The sequence below is a fragment of the Podarcis cretensis genome (assembly GCF_951804945.1).
Source record: "Podarcis cretensis genome assembly, chromosome: 2".
Taxonomy (NCBI): Eukaryota; Metazoa; Chordata; class Lepidosauria; order Squamata; family Lacertidae; genus Podarcis; species Podarcis cretensis.
Window position 1 is genome coordinate 75,919,040 of NC_137171.1, and position 23,948 is coordinate 75,942,987.

General features: G+C 43.8%; 1 long non-coding RNA gene across 1 annotated transcript in view; it reads left to right on the forward strand.

Annotated features, from left to right (window-relative positions):
* Window positions 1-441: 441 nt before the first annotated feature.
* LOC307211039 overlaps window positions 442-23,948 on the forward strand; it is an 83,568-nt gene continuing 60,061 nt past the window's right edge. Inside the window, exon 1 of the long non-coding RNA XR_013836258.1 lies at window positions 442-1,557. This is a non-coding gene — a long non-coding RNA (uncharacterized lncRNA). The remainder of the gene's footprint in view (window positions 1,558-23,948) is intronic.

Below are 23,948 nucleotides of genomic sequence, written 5' to 3' on the forward strand. Positions count from 1 at the left end.
AATAATGTCCATTTTTCTTTTGGTAACTGTTGATTTGAGATACCTAACAAAAAGGCTTCAGGATGTTTAACAAAATTCATTTTAAACATTTTTTTCAATTCATTGTATATCATTCCCCAATATTTTTTTTAATGCATTTGCATTCCCAGCACAGATGATAAATAAAATGTTCCTTCCTTTTCCTTACATCTGCCCAGACACTGCTTAAGGCTGCAGTATTCCAGATATGTCCAGGAAATTCCAGACATATGGCAACCCTGCAATACATTTGTGGATTATTAACAGAGCTGAGACAACGACGACTACTACTAATTTTTATTATTTGTACCCCGCCCATCTGACTGGGTTGCCCCAGTCATTCTGGGCGGCTTCCAACAAAGTATTAAAAACACAGTGAGACATCAAACATTGAAAATTTCCCTATATTAACCCACGATGATGTCCCTTCCTGATGACACCATAGAGTCCTTTTCATCAGATGCAAGTGTAAAGTGACAGCAATAAGGGATTATACCTAATCCAAAAAAACTAGTAAAAATTAGCTGTGGAAAACCCACCTAAGAGGGTACAAACTCTAGTGCCAAATTCTAAATTATTTTGATGTTTACTGTGTCCGATGCATTTCTGGTTTATCATAAAGTAAGAGGAGACTGTGAGTGCAAGAGCATAATTCAGAGTCAATCCTCAGAGTCTTTGTTTTGGTTTGACATGTCCCTCCCTGCCCTGCATTCATAATACATCTAAATGACAGTCCTTTGGAATGAGCTTTATAGAGCAGCTACACTTAATAGAAGGGTTTGGCTAGTTCCTGTCTCTATTCCTTTGTTTTCACTTTTGGAATGATAATCTGATTAGGTGAGGCTACTACCTTCCCTGAAAAGCTGGCTCGGTGCCTGACACCTCAACTCAAAGGCCTAGAATTCTTCAAAAGCGCATACCATACATCGCAGGTTACGGTTATCTTCTATAAGAAATTTTCCACTAAACTCCCAACCTGTCGTACAATTGCCAAGACAGGAAGAGAAACAAAGAGAATATCCAGTGAAGTGTGGAAAACAGAAAACTTCTCTTTGCTATATATCAGATCTATGAAACCAGATTAATACAACAGCTGTTCAAAAACCACTGGATGCCCCAGAGGCTAAGAATTCTGCCCCCTCCCATACTGGCAGTGTGGTCATCAAGAAAGTACTTTAGGGCACTTGATGTTGAATTACCCAGCAGTGTGTGCTTTGGGTGTGGAGTGTATGTTTGAATTTTAGAATCATGTTGTCTTTTCACGTGCGAGCTGCAACCCTATTAAACACTGGCATTCCTATCATACAGAACCAAGATACATGTCATATCCGGCTAATTTTTCAGAGTTGGAAGATATGAACACCTTCAATCATTCACCAGAACACAGAGGATCTGATTAATTTTTACATTTATGGTGGTAGACAACACTTACCAGTATTTGAAGGAGCCCTCTGTTTGAAGGCCCGTCCAGCCAAAGTCCAATGTAATGATGAAAGACAAGAAGGAGGGAGGCCACCTGGTCACAGTCTTCCCACCATGGTGAGTTGTATTTCCATTCAAATTATATGGAGGAATTTAGCGTTGCACTGTTGTGATTGTTCTGTCTTCCCTCTCCTTCCCCCATTCTCCTGACGCCTCAAGAGCTCAGGGGGAATTGGGAAGAAAGGTCCATTGCATTGTGCCGGCTCCCACTAGGGCTGAAACTGACCCAAATTCATTATTTTATCATTTGTGCCTGTGCATGTTGAATCAGCATATGTGAATATGAAGGAAATCTGTGTCACATCTGTCCTGGTGCAACGAGTTCCCCCCTCTCCTTTCCCTGCATGCTCCCCTTTTCCGCTGAAACTGGCTCTAGGAAGGCTCAGGAGAACCCCCAGAACAGCACACAGATGGAGGAAAGGTGGGATTCTTTTGTCTCGCCAGCTGGGATGCTTGTGCTGATAAAACAATCAGAACAGTGTGACATCGAATTCCTCCCTTATTGTAGCATATGAACTGGTCATATAAACTCCTCTTCCTGGGTTTCTGTTGGTCATAGCTTAGGTTATTTTACTTGTCAACAGAGAGACACTATGACCAGTTTATCAGCTGGGCTTTATTTCCCTCCCCCCCTCTTCCTGAAAATTGCAGCCTGTTTCCTTAGCCTCTATTTCTGCAGACACCCCACTGTCTTTCCCCCATGCTATAATGCTTTTTTAAACTTATAATTGCCTTGCACAATCAACTCTTTTGAAAATCAAGGTACAGTTGAGCTTGCATACATATGATACCTTTAAATTACATTCAAAGCACACCCACACCCACCCACCCAGAATTCTGGGCACTGTAGTTTGTTCAGGATTGGTGGGAATTCTGTGAGAGGTAAACTGCAGTGCTTACAATAGAAGGTACTCAGACTGATTCTTTGAAACCTGATCAGAGTTTGGGAAGTTGTCTGTAATTTGCCATGGTCCACTGTTTTTGAAATATTGTGTAGGGCAATCCTGGTCAGACTGACCTCAGGCCTGCTGTGTCAAGCTGGTCGGAGTAGGAACTCCTCTTTCTGCTTCTAGCTTTTCTCTGGGGGGTTGGGGAGACACACTCAGCTACTTTAAATTCTTTACTTTCTCCACTGATGTCCATGCTTAGATAATCAACATGTATGTCATTCATCAGCCATCCTGCATTGCAGGTCACAAAGGACTCCTTTAATGTTTGTGCCCTTGAATGTTTTGGGAGAAAACGTTTGAGTCTGTGACATTAGGAGTTTTTAAGTACAGCACTATGGTGCCGGAGGAGACTCTTGAGAGTCCCGTGGACTGCAAGAAGATCAAACCTATCCATTCTGAAGGAAATCAGCCCTGAGTGCTCACTGGAAGGACAGATCCTGAAGCTGAGACTCCAGTACTATGGCCACCTCATGAGACGAGAAGACTCCCTGGAAAAGACCCTGATGTTGGGAAAGATGGAAGGCACAAGGAGAAGGGGACGGCAGAGGACGAGATGGTTGGACAGTGTTCTCGAAGCTACCAGCATGAGTTTGACCAAACTGCGGGAGGCAGTGGAAGACAGGAGTGCCTGGCGTGCTCTGGTCCATGGGGTCATGAAGAGTCGGACACGACTAAATAACTAAACAACAACAACAACAAAGTACAGCACTTGGTAGCCATTAACTCTTTCCCCACTTATTATTAATTATTAATTGAGTTTATATACCGCCCTATATTGGGGCGGTTCACAGAATAAAATCAAAATATAAAACCACAGAATACATAATCAAAATAAAAACAACAACCTATTAACCCCCCCAACCCTGGTTAAAAAGGAACATTTTTGCCTGGCACATAAAGGTGCATAATGAAGGTGCCAGGCGAACTTCCCCGGAGAGAGCATTCCACAGACGGGGAGCCACTGCAGAGAAGGCCCGTTGTCATGCTGCCACCCTTCAGACCTCCGCACACAAAGAAGGGCCTCAGAAGATGATGTCAGGGTCCGGGCATGGAAAGAGGCGCTCCTTGAGGTATTGTGGTCCCGTGCTGTTTAAGGCTTTATAGTCAAAACCAGCACTTTGAATGGGGTCCGGGCTTGTGCAGTCAAACCAGGATTGGTGTAATATGCTCAAACCATCTTGCTCCGGTAAGCAACCTTGCCGCTGAATTCTGCACTAGCTGAAGTTTCCAAACCGTCTTCAGAGGCAGCCCAATGTATAACACATTGCCATAATAAGCCAGAGCATAGACAACAGTAGTTAGACTATCCCTGTCCAGATAGGGGCATAGCTGGGCCACCATCCGAAGCTGATGGAAGGCACTCTGGGCCACTGATGCCACCTGAGCCCTTGAGTGTCAGCAAAGGATTCAAGAGTACCTGCAAGCTATGAACTTGCTCCTTCAGAGGAAGTGTAACCCCATCAAGAGCAGGCGACCTCCCACCCATCAGGTCTAGGGAACTACCCACTAACAGTGCCTCAGTCTTATCGGGATTGAGCTTCAGTTTGTTGGCTCTCATCCAGTCCATTACTGAGGCAAGATACTGGTCCAGCAGTTCCACTGCCCCACCTGCAGATGTAAAGGAGAAATAGAGCTGAGTGTCATCAGCATACTGCTGACAATGTTGGCTCATGTTGGCTCATTGGATGGCTTCCGCCCACTGAGTTTGTCCAGTCCTGTTCTGACAGGTCTCTTCATCTGGCGCAAACTTACTGCTGCTTCCTCTCTGTCTCCAGTTTGCGTAGGAGGTGTTCGTCTTTCTTAACTTTAGTGTGTGCCCAAACATGTACTGATAACCCACTTTAGGACTCAAACTCTCCTGCGATTATTTATGCACCGAGATGTCTTTGTTGTTGTTGTTGTTGTTAATGGAAGCATACAGACATCTGAAGGGTGTGGAGTGGGGGCTGTTATTTAAGGCAGATGAAGCAACGGTTTTTTCATTTTCATCCAAAAGCTGACTCAAGTTACTGCATAATATACAATATGTCAAGTATGGAGCATTTCTCAGAAAAGACATTGCGTTTCCTGGGGCTGAGTTTGTCACTGGGAAATGAATCTGAAAGAGGAAGGGGGGACACCCAAAAAACCACAACCAATGGTCTATGTTGCAGATATTTGAAACAAGGAAAGACTGGCCACTCTTTTGTGAAAGATAGCCAAGTTTCAAATAGAGGCAGACGAAAAAGGTAAAATCCCCCCCAGGTCTGAATATCTGGGACTTGGGGCGCTTCCAGATATTGGATTTCCCACCGTCTCCTTCCACCTGCACACACTGAAAAGACTCTCCTTAGAAACGTGTTGTGCGGCAGCTACAGAGTGGGGATGAGGAAATTTTATTTATTCTTATTTATAGAACACTTTTCATCATAGATAGTCACGAAGTGGTTTACACAAGAATCAATGAAACAAATCTGTCAACCAAAATAGTATGGTGTTTAAACAGGACTTTTTTTCAGCTGGAACTCACCAGAACTCAATTCTAGCATCTCTCAGGTGGCATTATAAGATAACAAGGGAGGCGTTCATGGTGATTTCCAATGCCTTGTTTTCTAAAAAAATAACACTGGGAAAACTTTCTGACAATAAGAACTGTTTGACAGTGGGATTGACTCCCTTCAAAGGTGGTGGTCTCTCCTTCTTGGAGGCTGTAAAGCAGAGGCTGGAAGGCCATCTGTCATGCGTGCTTTAGTTGATGTTCCTGCATTGCAGGGGATGGAATAGATGACCCTCAGGGTCTCTCCCAACTCTATGATTCAACACACATTTAAAGCACATGGCTTCTCCCAAAGAATCTTCTGTTCATTAAGGGTGCTGGGAAGTGTGGCTATGTGAACTACAATTCCCAGGATTCTTTGGAGGAGACACCTGTGTTAAATCTGCATCTATCGTGCTTTAAATGTGGGATGTGAATCTGCTTGAGTCTCTTTTAATTAGACATTAAATGGGTGGCAACATTGTTAAACAACCAGGAAATGTTGTCTTAAATGGTTTATAATAATGATCTAACCAAGAAACCACCCAAAGCTCATGACTTTTTGAATTTACATTTGAATCATCACATTCTGAATTTTTAAATCAATGTATTTTAAAAAATGTGTGTGTGTGTGTGTGTGTGTGTGTGTATTCAAAAATCTTACATTGCAAAGCCCCCACCCCCACCCCACCCTGAGGCTGTTTTAACATGCTGGAGATATAATCCATGTGACCTAAGAATGTTATTTTCAGGATGTACAAACTGACATTATTATTATTTACATGAAACAAGATTCTGTTCCTCATGAAGGTACTTTTCCTCCACTAATGCTCTTGGAAGCTATGCAAAGCTGCTATCTTAGCCGGAACACTTTCTCCAAGGGAGAGGCCTCTTTTACTTGTAGGTCAATGAAGACACATGCTTGTTAAGCTAGATGAGTGCTATTATCCAAGTCTATCAGCAGTGAAAGCGGAGGAATGAGTGCTGAGAGCAAAAGCCAAATTATGATGCTTCTCATTATGAGACTGAATAGCTCCTGCCCACACATTACCTGGCTTTCACCACCATCATTAGTGCCTTGTCTTCATGGGAACTAACTTCCTCTCCAAGTTTTAGGTAACATGATCTAACCAGTTGAGTGACTGGGCACACCCTTCAGGGCAGAACAAGAAAGGCTTTCTCTTCTGCTTAGCTGCTGTCGTCATAGATCTACAACCGACTGACACATAACAAACATGCAATACCATTTTATTTGTTTCAGGAATTTTTACCCTGGCTCTTCAGGAAAAGAAAAAGAAGAAGGAAGGGGGGGCCCTCTCGGAGTAGCTTACTAATCAATAAAAGCAGGGCAACCTCTACCCACAGTTTTACAGTCTAAAATAAATGACACAAAAGGAAAATGGATTGGGAAGGAAGAAAAAATAAGCAAACTCAGGTACCAGTTTCTTGTTACAAATCCTTCTTCTTTTAATACTAAATTTCATCTGCCTCTCACTTTTATTTTTTTAAAAAGGTATCAGAACGACTTGACAATATAAAATGCAGCATACAAAAACATGTTAAAGCCAGGAAAATTCAAAATGATGACAGATTAACATAAAATCCTCATCCACCAATATATTAATAAGGACCAAGACCAGGGGTCAGCAAACTTTTTCAGCACAGGGCCGGTCCACTGTCCCTCAGACCTCAGACTATATTTTGAAAATAGAGAAAAGAACAAATTCCTATGCCCCACAAATAACCGAGAGATGCATTTTAAATAAAAGCACACATTCTACTCATGCAAAAACATGCTGATTCCCAGACTGTCCGCGGGCGGGATTTAGAAGGCAATTTGGCCGGATCCGGCCCCCAGGCCTTAGTTTGCCTACCCCCAGGCCTTAGACCTACCTACCCACCCCACTAAAAGATGGGCACCATCATAGGAGGCAGCATTAATGACAGAGGCAGATTTAGGGGGCATAGAGGTTTGGGGGTGCTGCCAGGGACGCCACAACTATTATTTAGAATGGAGTGCGAGAGGTGGAGGGGCACCAAATTTTAGTGCCACACTGTTTCTGAGTGGACCTGCATCCGTTCCTTTCCTTCCTTTGCTACATCCTGATGGTATACAGCTGCTGGAGGGAAGATCCTGGTTCCCCAGCAGAGCTGATGGTAGCCCTGCATCTGTTTCTTCTCTTCCTGGAGTGATTGGGTTGCATCCAACAAAGTTCTGATCTGAGCAGACTTAAGTTAGTCATGCCCACTAATTTCACTGGATCTACTCTGACTAACATTAGATACCAGATTATGAGGATGATGATGATAATACGGAAAAGGGCAGCAGCAAAAATGCAAATGGCAGCACACGGAAGGACACACGGAGGCAAAATTCTGCTTTCTTGCTTCTGAGATATTTAAAGGGGGGCATTTGCTTCCCTCCTTGCCTTATTGTCACCTTCCATTTTGTGTGTGTCAAAATTTGTCCTTTTCTCCATTTGAACAAGGCTTCCAATTTCTTTATATAAAAAAGGCTTCTTGACTTTGCTGTTCATATATCACACTGTCAGAAAAGGAGGAGGTTATGATATTTGTATCTGATGAGCTTGTGTAGTGAGTTCACAATACATTTCTCATCTATGGATGCAATGTCATGAGCCAGATGCACAGTTTGCCCATCTCTATTTGGCCTTGCATGTGCTAGATACTTCTTATCATTGGGGAGCCACCTCGAAAGAAGATCTGATCATGCTCCTAGCAAGGCCTGAGGGTGTTGACAAGGAAGAGGAACAAGAGGAGAAGGTAGTCTTTCAATGAAAGGAAGGAAGGAGGGTGTGAAACCACTTTATTGAATCGTTATTCCTTGGGTAATAAGCATGCTCACTGCAACTCTTGCTTATTGTGTAAATCAATAAACTAGTATTACTTCATGTATCTACTAAAGTAGACTCCATTCTAAAAAAACATGTCCCATAATACATTTGTGAGTCTTTAAGATAACACAAGACTCTTCATTGTTTTTGCATTTAACTTGCAGGAGAGAACTGGAAGAATAAAACTTCCATTTGTGGTAGCTGCTCAGGCAGACACTTTTTGAAACTGGGCATGAGATCATTGTGGTTTACTGCTGATGATAATACTGCACTCTGGTTGGTCTCTTGGGATTCACAGAAAGCACACATCTTAGCAGTAGATGTGCGTGAGAAAAGTTTGTTTTAAATAACCTACAGGTGTATGTTTTGGGCTGTGCAACCAATCAGGCTGAATTCCAAACCAAATTGGAATAATTTGGACTGAATTGGGGCTCTTGTGGATTGGCAGTCCTGGATCACCTTGGAAAAAAGGAGGGGGGAAGATATTAAACATGCAGTGGGGCGGTGAGCAAGGAGAAGAAGATGACACAGGTGAGACTCTCTGTCTGCATCATAGATTACTTTGCCTCCACCCTGCCTGATCCCAAGGTTGTATAAGGTCCAAATTTAGTTTGAGGCTTGGAGCATCAGGCCTGAATCGAGGCCCAGTCAGGACCACCAAATTCAGCCTTGCCTGAACCCAACTGGTGCTTTGTACATGCTGTGTACATGTTCTTAGTATAGAGGTGCCAAAGATAAGATCCATCTATACTTTAATTAATCGTTTTAAATCCTTCCAACTCTACAAGTCTATGACTCTATGAAAATACGCCATTGGTTTTCAGCCCCCTCCCATACAAATTGTTAATTGTAACTGGAAACAATTTCAGTCAAATTTAAACACACCTAGGCCTGAATGGTTGTGTTTATCAATATCTCTCAGTTCCATAGAGGGACCAGTTCCTTTTACTATATTGTAATGTTGTGGCAAAGTGCTGTTAACACAGTTCTTGCATGAAAATTATAATATAGGATGGCCTTTAACATCATCTCTATTTATCTGCTGGGAAGCTCCCATGAATCTGTTCATTTTGAGAGGACTTCTTTGTAGGAGAACACCTTGGAGGGTTGTGTGGAAGAGTCCCCTTATATCAGGGGTGCTGAGCATTTTTCAGCCCAAGGGCCCCCCCTACTCGCACCTCTCTGTCCCCCATCTAGACAAGCAAGAGGCATATCAGAGTTCAGGTACACATTTCAATCAGGCAAAAACACTTGGGGTGAGAAGCAGGGTCAGTGCAGGATGAGGCCTGGGAATTGTTCCAAGGGTCAGATAGAGGTTTGGAGGTCCATATTTGGGCTTAGCACTGAGGTTCCCCACTCCTGTTGTATGTCATTGATTCTCTGATTTCTGGTGGTGATGCCTTAGCACTCTTTTGAAAAAGACATGGAATTGTTTGCAATTAGTGTTTGGGGTAGGATCATGTCAACACTTTAGCCCATACTGGTGCCACCTGAGTTCCTACTTTTTTTGTCAGTTGGTTTAAAGATGGTTGTGAACTATTCATATCACCCGAAGACGAGCAAGGTTGAAAAGTCTAAATAAATAAGTGTACGGTAAGAGTAGGAGTCAATGTAATTAAGTTTCTGTAGGGTTATAAGGGGATAAATTCTGCAATGCAATGGTTATTGAGCTAATGCTCTAACACAGTTGAACAATTAGGGTGTGTGCTCCTATTATTTTACTTAAGCAAAGTATAATACCACACCCCGAAGTAATGTTGCAAGTTCTTGAGAACTAGCAATGTCTGGCCAGCATGTCCACACATGTTTATACTTGTTAAAATACCATCCTCCTCCTGTCTCTTTGGCCCATGAGAACATGTTTAGTGACCCACTTGATGGTTAGGTTCCATATATTTTATTGCCTTTCCAGACTGTTTTTCTGTTTCCTTAAGCTGTCACATTAGTGATGATTAAGAAAACAAAACAGAGAATTTAGTGTTGTAAATTACGACATAGCTTGTTTGGAAGTTTCTTAATGTGAAGATTTGGACTGGCGATGACAGTAATGGCCTGACCCCATTGTTTGATCAAGCAAATGACTGCTTAGAATAAGGTATACCGGCTACTGCACCAAAATAAGGGCAAAAATTATAAAGTTATTAGCAAGGGACTGATTTCCTGGCACAAATATTTAAGATAACAAGAACTGCTTTGTGGGAGCACACCATTTCGCTCAGCATTTTGTCTCCAGCAATGGACAGCTGGATTCCTCTGGGATCTTCATGAGCAACGTATAGGAGTACTATGGTAATAAACCAGGGGACACCTGGCTTACTAGCAGCACTTGTGAAAAGGATCTAGGGGTCTTGGTGGACCACAAGCTCAATGTGAGTCAACAGTGTGATACAGCAGAAAAAAAAAAAAAAAGCTGACACTTCAAGGCTGCATCAACTGAACTGTAGTGTCCAGATCAAGGGAAGTAATGACCGCTCTCTGCATCAAATGGAGGGCGCCCTTTGTGAGCCCGCGTGCAGCATCCCCAATCCTACGTGACTCCTGGCAGAGTCCTCCTGGACTGCCTCTATTTTGCCTTAGTCAGACCACACCTGGAATACAGCGTCCAATTCTGGGTGCCACAATTTCAGGATGCGGACAAGCTGGAACGTGTGCAACTAGGATGATGAAGAGTCTAGAAGCCAAGCCTTATGAGGAACGGTTGAAGGAGCTGGGTATGTTTAGCATGGAAAAGAGAAGACGAGAGGAGATATGATAGCCATCTTCAAATATCTCAAGGGCTGTCACATGGAAGAGGGAACATGCTTGTTTTCTTCTGCTCTGGAAGGTACCAGAGCCAATGGCTTCAAATTACAAGAAAGGAGATTCCAACTAAACACTCAGAAAAAGCTCTCTGACAGTAAGAGCTGTGTGACAGTGGAACAGTCTCCCTTGGGAGGTTGTGGGCTCTCCTTCCTTGGAAGTTTTTAAGCAGAGGTTGGATGGCCATCTGTCATGGATGCTTTAGCTGAGATTCCTGCATTGCAGGGAGTTGGACTAGATGAGCCTTACGGTCCCTTCCAGCTCTAAGATTCTATGATTCTATGAATTACGCACTGTACTCCAAGTGTGGATGGACATCTTCATAGAGTTGTCCACCATGATCCCATAGTCTTGTTCCTGGTCAGACATTGCCTGTTCAGACCCCATGAACATATATGTGACAGTTATTAAGCTAGCTTCCTGTAATTTCCAGGAACCCCTCTGGATCCCTTTAAAAAAAAATGATGTTAGATTGGCCATTTTCCAGTCCTCTGGTATGAAGACTAATCTGAGTGACATGTTACATATTTTTGTACATATATCAAATTCCACATTTGAGGGTTTTTTTTGAGAAATCTCAAGTGGATGCCGCCTGGAACCGGAGACTTGGCAGTTTTTATTTTGTCTATTAGACCTAGAGCTTTGTTTCTTATCGCCACTATTTGCCTCAGTTCCTCATACTCCCTTCCTGCAAAGTTTAGTTAGGCACAGCATTCTGCCATATATCTTCTGCAGTGAAGACAGACACAAATAATTTATTTAGGTTTTCTGCAATCCCCTTATCTTCTGTTAGCACATATTTGACTCCCTTGTCATCCAAGGGTCCAACTGCTTCCCTATCTGTTCTCTTGTGTCTGTCAGAATTCAGGGCCGGTCAGAGGTATGTGCCTATCTCTCCAGGCACCGGCTGAATTCTTTTGACCTCCCTCCGGCGACTCCCGGTAGGAAAAACACACGAGGTCCGTTCCGGCGATTTTCCTCAGGCTGTGAGGAAAACACACCAACTGCTCTCCTCCTCCCTGCTCTCCAGCATATCCCCAGGGAGGGGAATCAGACTCAGACAGAAACGTATCTACATGTTTTTATTCCTGTCTTCAGCAGTCATACAGTAAAAGAGAAAAAATGTCTGCTCTCTTCAACAAACAGAGAGAGACTCCAGACTCCACCCATGTACATCCTGTACAGGTCATATGACACACACACTGAGCTAACGTCCGGTGCTCAGTACAGAATGGACTGCCCCTTTGTTTCCATGGCAACAGTCACATACTTCCTGTTTGGCTTTGCAGCCACAAGCAGCTGACTGAGCTGCTGTAGCCTTTGCTTGCTGCAGCATTGCTGCTTTAGAATAACATACTCCCCCTAAAGTATCAATGCGTGCTGCGAGCAAAGCGTCATCCAGAGAAGAAAACAAACAGTTGTTATACTTATAACACTCCCCTGTTGTTTCAGTTCCACCCTTGGAACTACCCGCCACTGGTTTTACCAATGTACCTCTCTGGTTGTGTGACTTCCAAGGAATGAGTGCTTCTGCATTACCTTGGTTAGCAACTCTCTGTTGTGCCTTTGTCTCTGACTCAGACACAGCTTCAATTCGACCTTGGTCGTTTACAACAGCAACACATGCAATGGCTTGGTTTGCAAACTCTTTTGAATACCTCTTGGGTGGTACACCCTTCGTTGCTCTCTCAGACCTACGTAAGAGGTGCTGCTCTCCCTTGCTTTCTGGTTCAGCTTCTGAACTCTCTGAAGAACCAGTACTAAGCTTAATCAGTGGTTCATCCTCCTCTTCTGAGGGTCTAGTCATTATGTGAGATTTCCTCTCAATGACTGTGACGACTGAGCTGTCTGAGCTATCGCTGTCATCATCAGTACTACTGAACTCAATAAGATCAAACTCATCATCATCATCATCAGAATCATCATCATCACCTGTGGGAAATGTGTGAACAATCACTCTCTCCTGTTCAGGAGCACTCTCTAGAAATTTTGTGAGAATCACCTTACCAGATTCAGACAAAATTACTCTGTAGAGACCCTTTTCATAACCCACAAAAATGCCTCTGGCATTCTTTACTCCACCTGGAGCTTCTGTCCTCACATGAGACCCAAAAACCTTGAAATGGGCAACAGAAGGTTTTCTGTGGAAGAGTTTCTCAAAAGGAGAACATCCCAAGTCTTTTGAAACCTTTCTCAACCACGTGTAACAATATGACATTAGCGACTCAGCCCAGTACTCATGTGGCAGATGTGAACTAAGCAATTGCGCATGCATTCCCTTTTGCAATTCTTTGTTCACTCTACCACAGACACATCTGTTCCAAGCTTCTTCGGAAGCTGCAATTTTGTGTCTTATCCCTTTCTTCTTCAGGAACCTCTGGAAATCCTGTAAGAGAAAAATTGGCTTCTCATCTGTGCAAAAACAATCTATGTCAGCATCATGCATATTTTTAACCTTGTCACAAAACTCTTTAAACCTTTCTAAGGCTTCTTTCGGTCTCTCCAAAAGATAAATCCAGACAAAACCTGTGAAAGAATCAACACATATTAGGTAATACTTTGCATTGCCTCTAGATGGTGCTAAAGGACCAATCACATCAGCATACACCCGCTGAAATGCCTTGTCGACCCTCGAGGTGACCTGCTTGGTGTTCTTTTCAGCTACACCTGCAAAAGAAATCATGTTAGAATCACAAGAATTACATTCCATGTAATCACTTTGATTAAAAGTCAACAAATACAGTCCATCTTTCTCTTTGGCAGAAAGATACAACTCTCCATCTTTGTAGATCTCACAGTGTTGATCATCATAGGACAGTTTTAGTCCCTTCTTGGCGATCTGCGAAACGCTGAGCAGATTGTACTTCAACTCTGGAACCAAATAAACATTGTTTATAGTCAAGTTCAGACTTTTAAGATACACAGTCCCAATTCCGGTGGCTTCCAGCTCTTGACCGTTGGCTTGTTGTACAACGAAGCTTTGCTTCTTAAACGACGAAAATAGTCCTCTGTGTCGACACATATGCTGCGTACACCCGGTGTCTAGGGCAAAGAAATTCCCCGCTTGTGGTGTGGCTTTTAGGGACATCAAAGCCTTTGCGGGCTTCGCCTGTGACTTGGCATGGCTTCTGCCTGACGCCTCAGACTTCGTGGAGCTTCCCTTGGCTCCTTTGTTCTGACGTGGCTTCCTGCAGTTCCGCTGAAGATGCCCAGTCTGCCCACAATTGTGGCATCGGACAACGTTCAAAGCTACAGCGTCTCCTCCAGTAGCTACAGCAGTGGGGGTGTTAGAACTCCGTTCTTGACTCCCCCTGTCCTTGACTTCCAGGGCGGCAAGTCTGTCATGTTCGTTCAGAACCACGGCAAAGACCCTGTCCGAAGTCAAATCTTGCGCTGGGAGAGACCCCAGCTGACTGGCAACCGTTTTGTAAGTCCGATTCAGGCTGTTGATCACCATGAAGCAAAATACTTCCTCCTGCAGACGGAAATTGCGTTCCACCATCTGCTGACGCAGAAATTTCATTTCCGTCAGGTGCGCTTGAACATCTCCATCAGGCGCAAGCCTCAGGTTAGTCAACTTTTCAAAATACAACAACGCTGAAGAACCTGCATCTCTCTGATGTGTCCTTCTCAGCGTGTCCCAAACATCTTTCGCGTGCTCTAAATCTTGTATATGAACAAGCTGAGAGTCTGACACGCACAGAATTATAGCGGTTCTGGCCTTCACATCCTGTGACTCCCAAACAGGCGTTGGTGCTGCAGGGATGGGGTTCTCAATCACCCTAAACGGTCTCTGATTCTGCAGCAAGGCCTTCATCTTAATAGACCAAGATGCATAATTGTCACTGGTCAAAAGGGTTGGAGAAGGCAGGCCTCCCCCCTTCTTGGCATCCATTTTGAGTCCTTGCATTGACTCTCAAACACAAGCCTCTAAAATCCAATAGCTGGCTTGTTTACACTCTGTGCACCTGGCAGCTCTAACACTGGCCGCTTGGAAAGTCCCTTTCCAACAGTTCCTTTGTAAGGGCTAGTCAAAACAGAGCTGTTTTAGCCACTCTGGGCATAGCCTGACTTCCAGCCCTTATCTGCGTTGCTTAGCAACCACATTCCTTTCCTTGGACAGGAAAAACCACAGGAATGTTTGGAATGCAGACTCTTCTCTCTCGGAGCTGTTTTTCCCAAACGTTGCTCCCATGAAGCAGAGAATTAATCAATCTGCATTCACACTCTTAAGCCCGAAAATCTCATACCTGGGCTCCGTAGCTTGGCTTTCAGCTTCTTCTGGTCAGCTTCTAGCTGCAGAGAATCAGCATCCATCTCAGGCTTCCATGGAGAGGGATGAATACAGTCTCCTTGATGCAGACTCCCATGGATCGTAGCAACCGTCAACTGCTACCAATGTCAGAATTCAGGGCCGGTCAGAGGTATGTGCCTATCTCTCCAGGCACCGGCTGAATTCTTTTGACCTCCCTCCGGCGACTCCCGGTAGGAAAAACACACGAGGTCCGTTCCGGCGATTTTCCTCAGGCTGTGAGGAAAACACACCAACTGCTCTCCTCCTCCCTGCTCTCCAGCATATCCCCAGGGAGGGGAATCAGACTCAGACAGAAACGTATCTACATGTTTTTATTCCTGTCTTCAGCAGTCATACAGTAAAAGAGAAAAAATGTCTGCTCTCTTCAACAAACAGAGAGAGACTCCAGACTCCACCCATGTACATCCTGTACAGGTCATATGACACACACACTGAGCTAACGTCCGGTGCTCAGTACAGAATGGACTGCCCCTTTGTTTCCATGGCAACAGTCACATACTTCCTGTTTGGCTTTGCAGCCACAAGCAGCTGACTGAGCTGCTGTAGCCTTTGCTTGCTGCAGCATTGCTGCTTTAGAATAACAGTGTCGCCCCCCCACTCCATATTTCACACTGCACTATTTGCAAGTTCAACTTTCAGTAACAGCAGATTTAGCTGTGCTTTAAAACTGGGCTTATGCTTTATCTATTATGAAAGCTTCCCCCTCCCTCTCTCTAAGGAATATTTATTGATGGGCAGCTATATAAATTTAAATTAAATGCATAGCCCGAATTAAAGATTTGTTCACCTTTTTTCTCCAAACTAGTTTTCCTAGTCTCACGTCATTTTACTGATTTGGTTGATGCCCCTGACTTCTGCTATATTTTCTGTCATTTCTTTTCATGGTTATATAATGACCCAAAGGCTTTAGCTGGCGCATGTTGAGATGATGCTTCACGGTGCCCTTGATCCTTTCAGTTGCCCTCTCTGTAACTTTTGAATGCCTATGAAGCTGTATCAGTCTATTAGTCTATTGTCCAGTGTTCTCTTTTGATCATCTGTACCTTTCCAAGATCCAAAGTTCTTTCTTAGCCCTGTAGCTCTTTACCTGGAGAAGTCTGGGAATGAACACAGGGCCTTATGCACAGGGCTCTATCACCAAGCCCACTTTTTGGTACCTTTTGGAACAAAATAACCAGAAACGTACACTACTCTAATTTTTCTGCGCTGTAGATTTCTTTGATAATGACATTATATTTATTTCTGCTCTCTTTCATTGTGATAACCTTTAATACTGGGTTCGCCTTATGCAAGGAGTTCTCTAATATGTAGCTCTCCCGTTTTGCATAACTGGCAACAATAAAATGTGTTGTGGACTAAGCCATAGCTCCTATTGCAGAATAGCATTTTATCTTTGTGCTTTAAAAACTAATGTACGTTCCTAATTATATAACTTCCTGTTCCTATGAATGATTTCCTCACAGCACTGTTTGCAGAAGCTAGCAATTTAGTTTTAAACTGAAACTAGTCTTCAGCTGTGGAATGCATTGTAAGAAAATCAGCAGAGTCCTGAATTTGTAAATCCAGGAGAAGCTTCTTCTGAGATGTAAATGGATGAAACTTCATTAGAATTGAGGCGTAAGGTTTTGACACCTTACACAGAAAAAAAGAAAAAGAAGAACCCAGAAGAAATACAAAAGGGAGAATTACTCCTGCTCCTGTGAGTCTCCTGGTTAGCCTTCATTTGGCACTGCTCCATGAACACCTTCGGTCAGAGGACAAAGGGTCATTGGGAACTTGCACTTCCTAACTCCCAGGAAGAATGTCACATCAAAGGGAAAACCAACCTGGCACCCTACCCATTGCCCAGGGAAGGTCTGCTCCATCTGCCAACTGCCCTGGGATTGCACAGCAGATGAGAAGCTCGCTCTGGCCTTTGCCATCAGCAGAGGACTAAGGGCTGCTGTGTGTGTACGTGTGTAGTTCTGCTTGCGTGTGTTTTCTCTGTTTTGTACTGTTTCAGTCTGCCTTGTTGGTTCAGTTCAGAAAGCCAGAGTAGTATAAAACTTCCAAATGAATAAATCAAGCAGGTGTGCCTGTAGCCAGGCTCATGTTCCATTTCTTAACTGGGATCACCACTTTCAGTCATTTCAAATGCACTGCACTCTTTAGGAAGGTACACACTGGTGTAGGAAAAATCAACCCACAACCCTGCGTATGCTGGTGAACATCATCACGTCAAGGGTCCTTCTGTTGCATGTATGGCTTGTTGGACATTCACTGTCAATAGTGCCTTCAGGTTTTGCTCCTGGCGTTAGGCAGAATGAGGGTGAGGCAGCCACCTCAAGCAGCTGATTTTGGGTGTCACAAAAGAGATGAAAATTATTAGGTATTTTTTTTATACTGTTGGGGAAGTGTTTGTGGATTTTATTTCTGTCTCAGGTGCCCAAATCAGTTTGCTGGCCTTTAGGACTATAACCGCCCCCCCCCGGTGTGTGTGTGTGTGTGTGTGTGTGTGTGTGTGTGGGCCCCATTTGCTGGTCTGCCTCAGGCAGCTGAGTGCCCTAGGCTGGTCCTTTCTAATTTGTGTTCCTTCTCCAGAACAAATACACACAACAAATTTCACACCTGGCAATGTATATTACATGCACACTTTCTCCCCCTGCATACATACTGAAAAAGTATTGGAGTGAGCCTATATTTTATGTGGCAATGCATTACAATGTTTTTTTCTCCCTTCTGCAGTAAGAGTGTAAAATGTGAGTGGCAGCCGTGCCTTATTGAATACCCATGATAAATGTGCTTATGAGCTCTGTTTGGGCCACAGATCTCTAGTGCATGTGAATGATGTGCCTCTGCCATTCATACTTCCAGCTTGCTTTGGGAAGCATCACCCCATTGTGAGCACAATTGTTGAATGAAGTGTAGAGCTTGCAGGTACAACCAGCAAGAAGGAAGAGTAGCTTTTGCGTCCCAATATAAAGCCCTGCATTGGTTTGAGGTGTGTTGCAGGAGATTTTTTACCCTACATTCGTAAGGGGACTGTATTGCTTTAAAGGACCATTTAATGAGGATTTTTTGGGAAGGTTTGGGGAGCCTTTCCCTATAAATTACTAGTAAGCTCACTGAAATGTCTGACGCTGGAGCCTGGAATTCATGTGTGATCAGCCACGTGAATGAAGAACTCCAGGGATCAAAAAAAGAATCACAGGAACAGTTTGTGAATTATTTACAGGCTCTCTAAAATCAGTCGCTGAATAATTGAACATGATGAACAAAGTCATTAAAAAAGTGCAGATTCTCTTAGTAAATTTATGAATGGAAAAAGCAAATGGATAAAGCTGTTTAATAAATCACTTGGTGCGAGCAGTTGAACCAGTTCTGGTTCCACTTCTACGAGAGAGAAGGGGTGGCGGTGAGTTGTTTCAGTTGAGTTGTCCAGTGCCAATGGATAATTAAGAAAACTTGTTGTTTATTGCTTTTAAAAAGAATCACACTTCAGAAGGTGAAGTTGCTTTAAACATAGTTCTTGAGTACTTCTCTGACACCTTCAGAAAATGCTTATTAGTTGGAAGAACACCAGCTTTTTCCAGTAGCCAAGTGACTGACAGTACCAGCAGTGTGGTTTGAGTTGGCCCAGAAGCAAAATGGAGGCCAATGCAGATGAGTTATGATTTGTGCAGTGTGTTCTCTTTGGCTGGTCCCTGTGAAAAGTCACTCTCTTCTCTCAGTTTTATGCTAGATGTTGCTAATGTGTGAGACAAAATGGGACTAGCACTTCAGGGTTAGCATCTGCCAGTAGAGGCTCATTCCAAAACAGTACCCACCCATCCAGTAAGTTCATTCAATGAAAACTAATATTAAAGCCGCTCATTGCATGTATACGATACATGGCACATGAACCTACCCAGCAGAATAACATTACTCATTATTCTGGGTTGTTTGGATCTGCTGCTGGGACAATCATTTATTGTAATAACATCAAGTAGGTCATTGGGTGAGGAAACTTGAAATATGCTTAAAGATGCCTGCGGGGAAGGGAAGATGTTTGGAATATGTAAGAGTTGCATGCTAGAAGGAGCTGACCTCTTCTGAAGCCAGGCACAAGGAAGTGTGTCACTGACTCAAAGCAAAAAGAAATGGCTAGAAAGAGATACATCTGACGGGGATGGATGAATCCATTTCGGTTTTTCCATTTGTCATTTTCCCAATCTTAAGTTTAGTTCTCATCAGTTTGCCAATCTGCCTTTAAAACATCCTGGTGGGAAATTCACCAGAATTTTAGAGCGAATATATTTTTACATGTCATTTCCCCCAATGTGCATGCTTTTGCAAGCTATTTCCCTTAATATAATGCATTTCCGTATGTTATGTTCACTAATTATGTACAAAAACCACAGAGCCTAGGAATTGCAGATCAGAAGATCAGCGGTTCGAATCCCCGCGACGGGGTAAGCTCCCGTTGCTCAGTCCCTTCTCCTGCCAACCTAGCAGTTCGAAAGCACGTCAAAGTGCAAGCAGATAAATAGGCACCGCTCCGGCGGGAAGGTAAACGGTGTTTCTGTGCACTGCTCTGGTTCGCCAGAAGCGGCTTAGTCATGCTGGCCACATGACCCGGAAGCTGTACGCCGGCTCCCTCGGCCAATCAAGCGAGATGAGCGCCGCAACCCCAGAGTCAGCCACGAATGGACCTAATGGTCAGGGGTCCCTTTACCTTTACCTATATGAGTTTTTCTATACATTACTTAGCTGGAGAACTGCATTTGATGGCTGTGTTTCAGTTCACATATTGATTTGGAAAGTGCAAATCAGGTAGCCTTTAAATGTGAACAGGACAGAATTTCTCCCCCTTGTCTAATCTGACACCACTCTTGTAGAGATATTTCAGCCTGGATTTCTTTGCAAGTGCTGTTTCCGTTGCAAGGCAGACTTTCTGCATTCCTCACTTGACCACGATCTGCACAGAGAAACATCCCATAACTCTTGTGAATGAGTTCATCTTGTGTTTGTCTCCCCCACACCATGCCCTGGAGAAGTTTTGAGAGAACTTTGCATAACTCTCTCCCCACAGCATGTTTTGGAAACATGTCTTGATCCCCTGGGTTTGGAATATGTATTATGATTCCTGTGCCCATGGGCTTCCCCTCCTCATTTATATTTTTAAGTAGTACACTGATCTTCCCCTTTCAGCTGAAGAGAACTTCAGAAAATGAAGCAAGTGTAAACTAATGAAAGGGAGGAGGAGGAGAAACAACAGCTTCAGAGATTTTATTACATGGTTAGAAGGAAACTCTCACTCACTTTTATGTAAAGAATCCAGCTCCATTTCCTCAGAACAACACTCTGATTCTATGGATAGGCAATGCATCTCTCTATGAGTCTGTAGCATTTTTCATTCTTTAAAATGTTACTGATTTGGGGCTTAAGTTTTAAAATGCAAAAAGCTTTTTCATTCCTGTTGCAACTCGCTGGGCACAGTGGACATGGCCTCATAGGCTTGACAGCATATACAAATACCCTTCTTGTCATTTGTTACCAAGCACGTATTATATATAAACTTTTTATTGCATTCCGTTTCTTTACCCAAGAGTAAACAGACCTTCATTGAACCAAGTAGTGAAAACTTGCAGGGCTGCCTTCTTCATAGCAATGACCCACCATTTCATTTGTTTGTTTCCCCTGTTGAATTTAGTTTTGGACAGTATTCAGCTCCCTCCCTCCAGAATGGCAGTGCAGTGGTACCTCAGGTTAAGTACTTAATTCGTTCCGGAGATCCGTACTTAACCTGAAACCGTTCTTAACCTGAAGCACCACTTTAGCTAATGGGGCCTCCTGCTGCTGCCACGCCACCGGAGCCTGATTTCTGTTCTCATCGAAGTTCTTAACCTGAAGCACTTTTTCTGGGTTAGCAGAGTCTTTAACCTGAAGCTTATGTAACCTGAAGCGTATGTAACCTGAGGTACCACTGTACACATATTCACCCCCCCCACTTTATATACCAATATCATGCAAAAATATCACATCATATTTGGTTTGGTTTCTTTGATGTACAATATTCCCTTTTGTGTCATTAAGCTTATTTTCATAATGCATAGGGAGAATGTGAAGGGCAGTACATTGTTTCATCTCAACCTATCAAGTCTCTCCAGGAAAGTTCTTAGGAAGCTGCTGGTGAAGTCCCATTTTCACTGATTCTGGAATGTAGAATGAACCTGTGCCACCATCTAATGAACTCATCCTCTATGTTGGTTTTTCTGGTTGCTTTGCCAATCTTTCCATCAAGGCATATTGCTGTGTTAAATTTTCCCATTCATCCTCCATCTTCACTTTTCCAATTTCTTGCTGTTAGCTAACAGCGTTGATAACATTTCTTTATATGGTGCATCTGAGTTTTGATCAACAAATGTAGCTGAGATTTTACTGGCTCATTTCTTTCAGTGTGTGATCAGAAATTTACAACAATAAAATCAGTTAGAGAGGAGCTAGATCCCTTGTTTGCAAAAGGAGATTAAACGGGACATAAACTGCAACATCTCTTTGATTTCTGCAAGGGAGACTGAATGGTAATCTGGCATGAATGGGAAACTTTGATCCACCAGATTTCAATGCACATACTCAAGTGGGGCCTTTACATAGTTTGGATGCCGCTGGGAAGGAAGAAGCTTCAGCTGGAGCCAAATAAAGGGACATTGCAAGGAATTCTGTGCAAGGATTTATAATAAGAAGGATAGCATATGCTGGTGATTTTTGTGAGTACTTCCATGGAGTCTTCTGCCAAAGCTGGAAATATCTTATAAAAGCCGCTAGGTTGGTTTTTTTTTTTTTTTTAAAGCAGTAATAGTTTTCACACATTCCTTAAATTTTCTTAGTAAAGTGCTGTTGGACTGTTTCTGGTGTACCAGGTTGAACTGGGTGTATGTAAATACTGTGCATGGCTTGCTGTTGTTGTTTGGGTGGGCAATAACCAATAAAAACATTCACCCTAGGGTCACAACACAACAATCTATTGTTGTCACAATAATACACAACAATAAAACAGTTTAAAACAAATGATAGTCACAAGAGCATCTTGAAAAATGCATCCCAAGCGTCAAAGATCAGGGTGAAGAGTTGTATTTTCAGCATACAATGAAAGCTGTATAGTGAAGGGGCCAGACTCACCTCTGTGGGGAGGGATTCCTACAACTTAGGGGCTGCCACAGACAGTGGCAGAGCTTCAGGCTCCGGCACCTGGGGGTGGGGGTGGCGGAGAGCAGGCGGGGGTGGGGCCGGGGCTGGCACGTGTCCTGGGGGGTGTGGCGCCCAGCATGGGCAGGGGGGCAGCCGCGATGGCACCCCACTGGGATCGTGCTGCCAGGGGCGGTGCGCTCCCCCCTTTCTCCACCAGTGGTCACAGAGAATGCCATCTCTGCCCACCCTGAGCTTCTGAGAGCAGAGGAACTACCAAAAGCACCCCCCTCTGCTGATCTCAAACACCCAAGAAGTTAATGGATGGATATTGGTATTTTCCTGGTGCCATGTCTGCAAGCTGCCTTGGGTTTGTTTGTTTTTTTAAAAAAGATTGCTTTTTTAGTTCTCCCTCAGCCCTGGTTTTCCAGCCTGGATAAGAGTTTGACGCTGGTCTTTTGCTTAGCAGGTTGAAGAATCATAGTGCACCTTGGATTCCTGTATCCTTTTTTCTTTCTTTCAGGAGCCAAATGAGTAATGAGGTCAAATTGCTGTATTGTTACAGGGCTTTTTTTCCATTCTTTGATAGAGTGGCATCCTCCACCTGGTGACCTGCTCTGCCTTCTCACTTTTGGGTTTCAAAGAAAGAGGTGCAGGTGCTGCATCCGCGCTCTGCCAGGTAGCCTGTGGTGGTGTTTTGGCGGCAGCCCAAGCAACACCTGCCAACTGCTGGCAGTGAGCAGGATCTCTGGAGGCACCGTTTGTTCTGTCTTCATGTTTGTGATCAAAGGAAGAGGCTCTACATCATTACTGTGATGAAAGGGAGGGAGGGCTGGATGTGGCACTTCCAAATATTTCTAGAGGTGGCAGGGAAGAATAAAAGAGAAGGAGAAAGAAATCCTAATGATCGTCAGGAAAAGGGATGTAAGAAGGCGCTGTTCTCTGCTCTGCCCTGTATTCATCACATGCATCACTTTTTCCATAGTTCGTCTTCCACTGAAAACTACATTATTTGTCCACTGTGGCAAAATTGCATAATGTAATGAATTACATTGTCGTCACACTATTCTACCCCATTCATCTGAATGCAAAGAAAACACAATACAGATGGGGGGAAACATAATAAATTACATATCATCTTGGAATGAAAGCAGCAACACAGTGAATGTCGATTGTATTTACTGGATTGAGTTCCGTTCCGTGGGACGGATAAGCAAACACCAGCCATTCAGTGCAAAAGCCAGCCTGTCATTGGTGACATCTCCCTTGAAGACAACCAGAATGCCAGTTGGCTACACACTATGTTTCAAGTACGAATCTCAGCATCGCCATTTTCAAAGGGAAGCCAAAGATAAAATAGACTGCAATATGACAGCTGTCTTAAGAGTCTGAGATGTGGAAGGAAAGTTGGGGTGTGTTCTGTGCGCACATGCATGTATGTGTTCCAAGCACCATTCCAAATTTCATGTTCAATCCTGAGCTCATCCTCCACATAGTGACGAATCCACCTTTGGAAGTGCCTCTGGGCAAGAAGAAGACAAGACACCCTCCGTGGGCCCCCCTCCCTCAGGGAGTCAACCTCCTCACCACCGGGAGTGCTATGCTGCTAGTTCCCCTGGAGCTCTCAGGAGCATATGATCCCATTAACCAGGGCATCGTTCCGGGTTGGTTGTCAGGGATGGGCATAGGAGACACCATTTTGTGGTGGAGCTGTATCTTCCTAGATGAGCATTCTTCAGCTCTACCCTGTGACAATTGACGTAAGAGGTTCAACAGGGGCTGGTATTGCCCACCATGCCTTTGAACATCTACATCAGGGGTCGGCAAGGCTTACCGAGCATGGGCCAGATCACTCCTATGGAGATCCT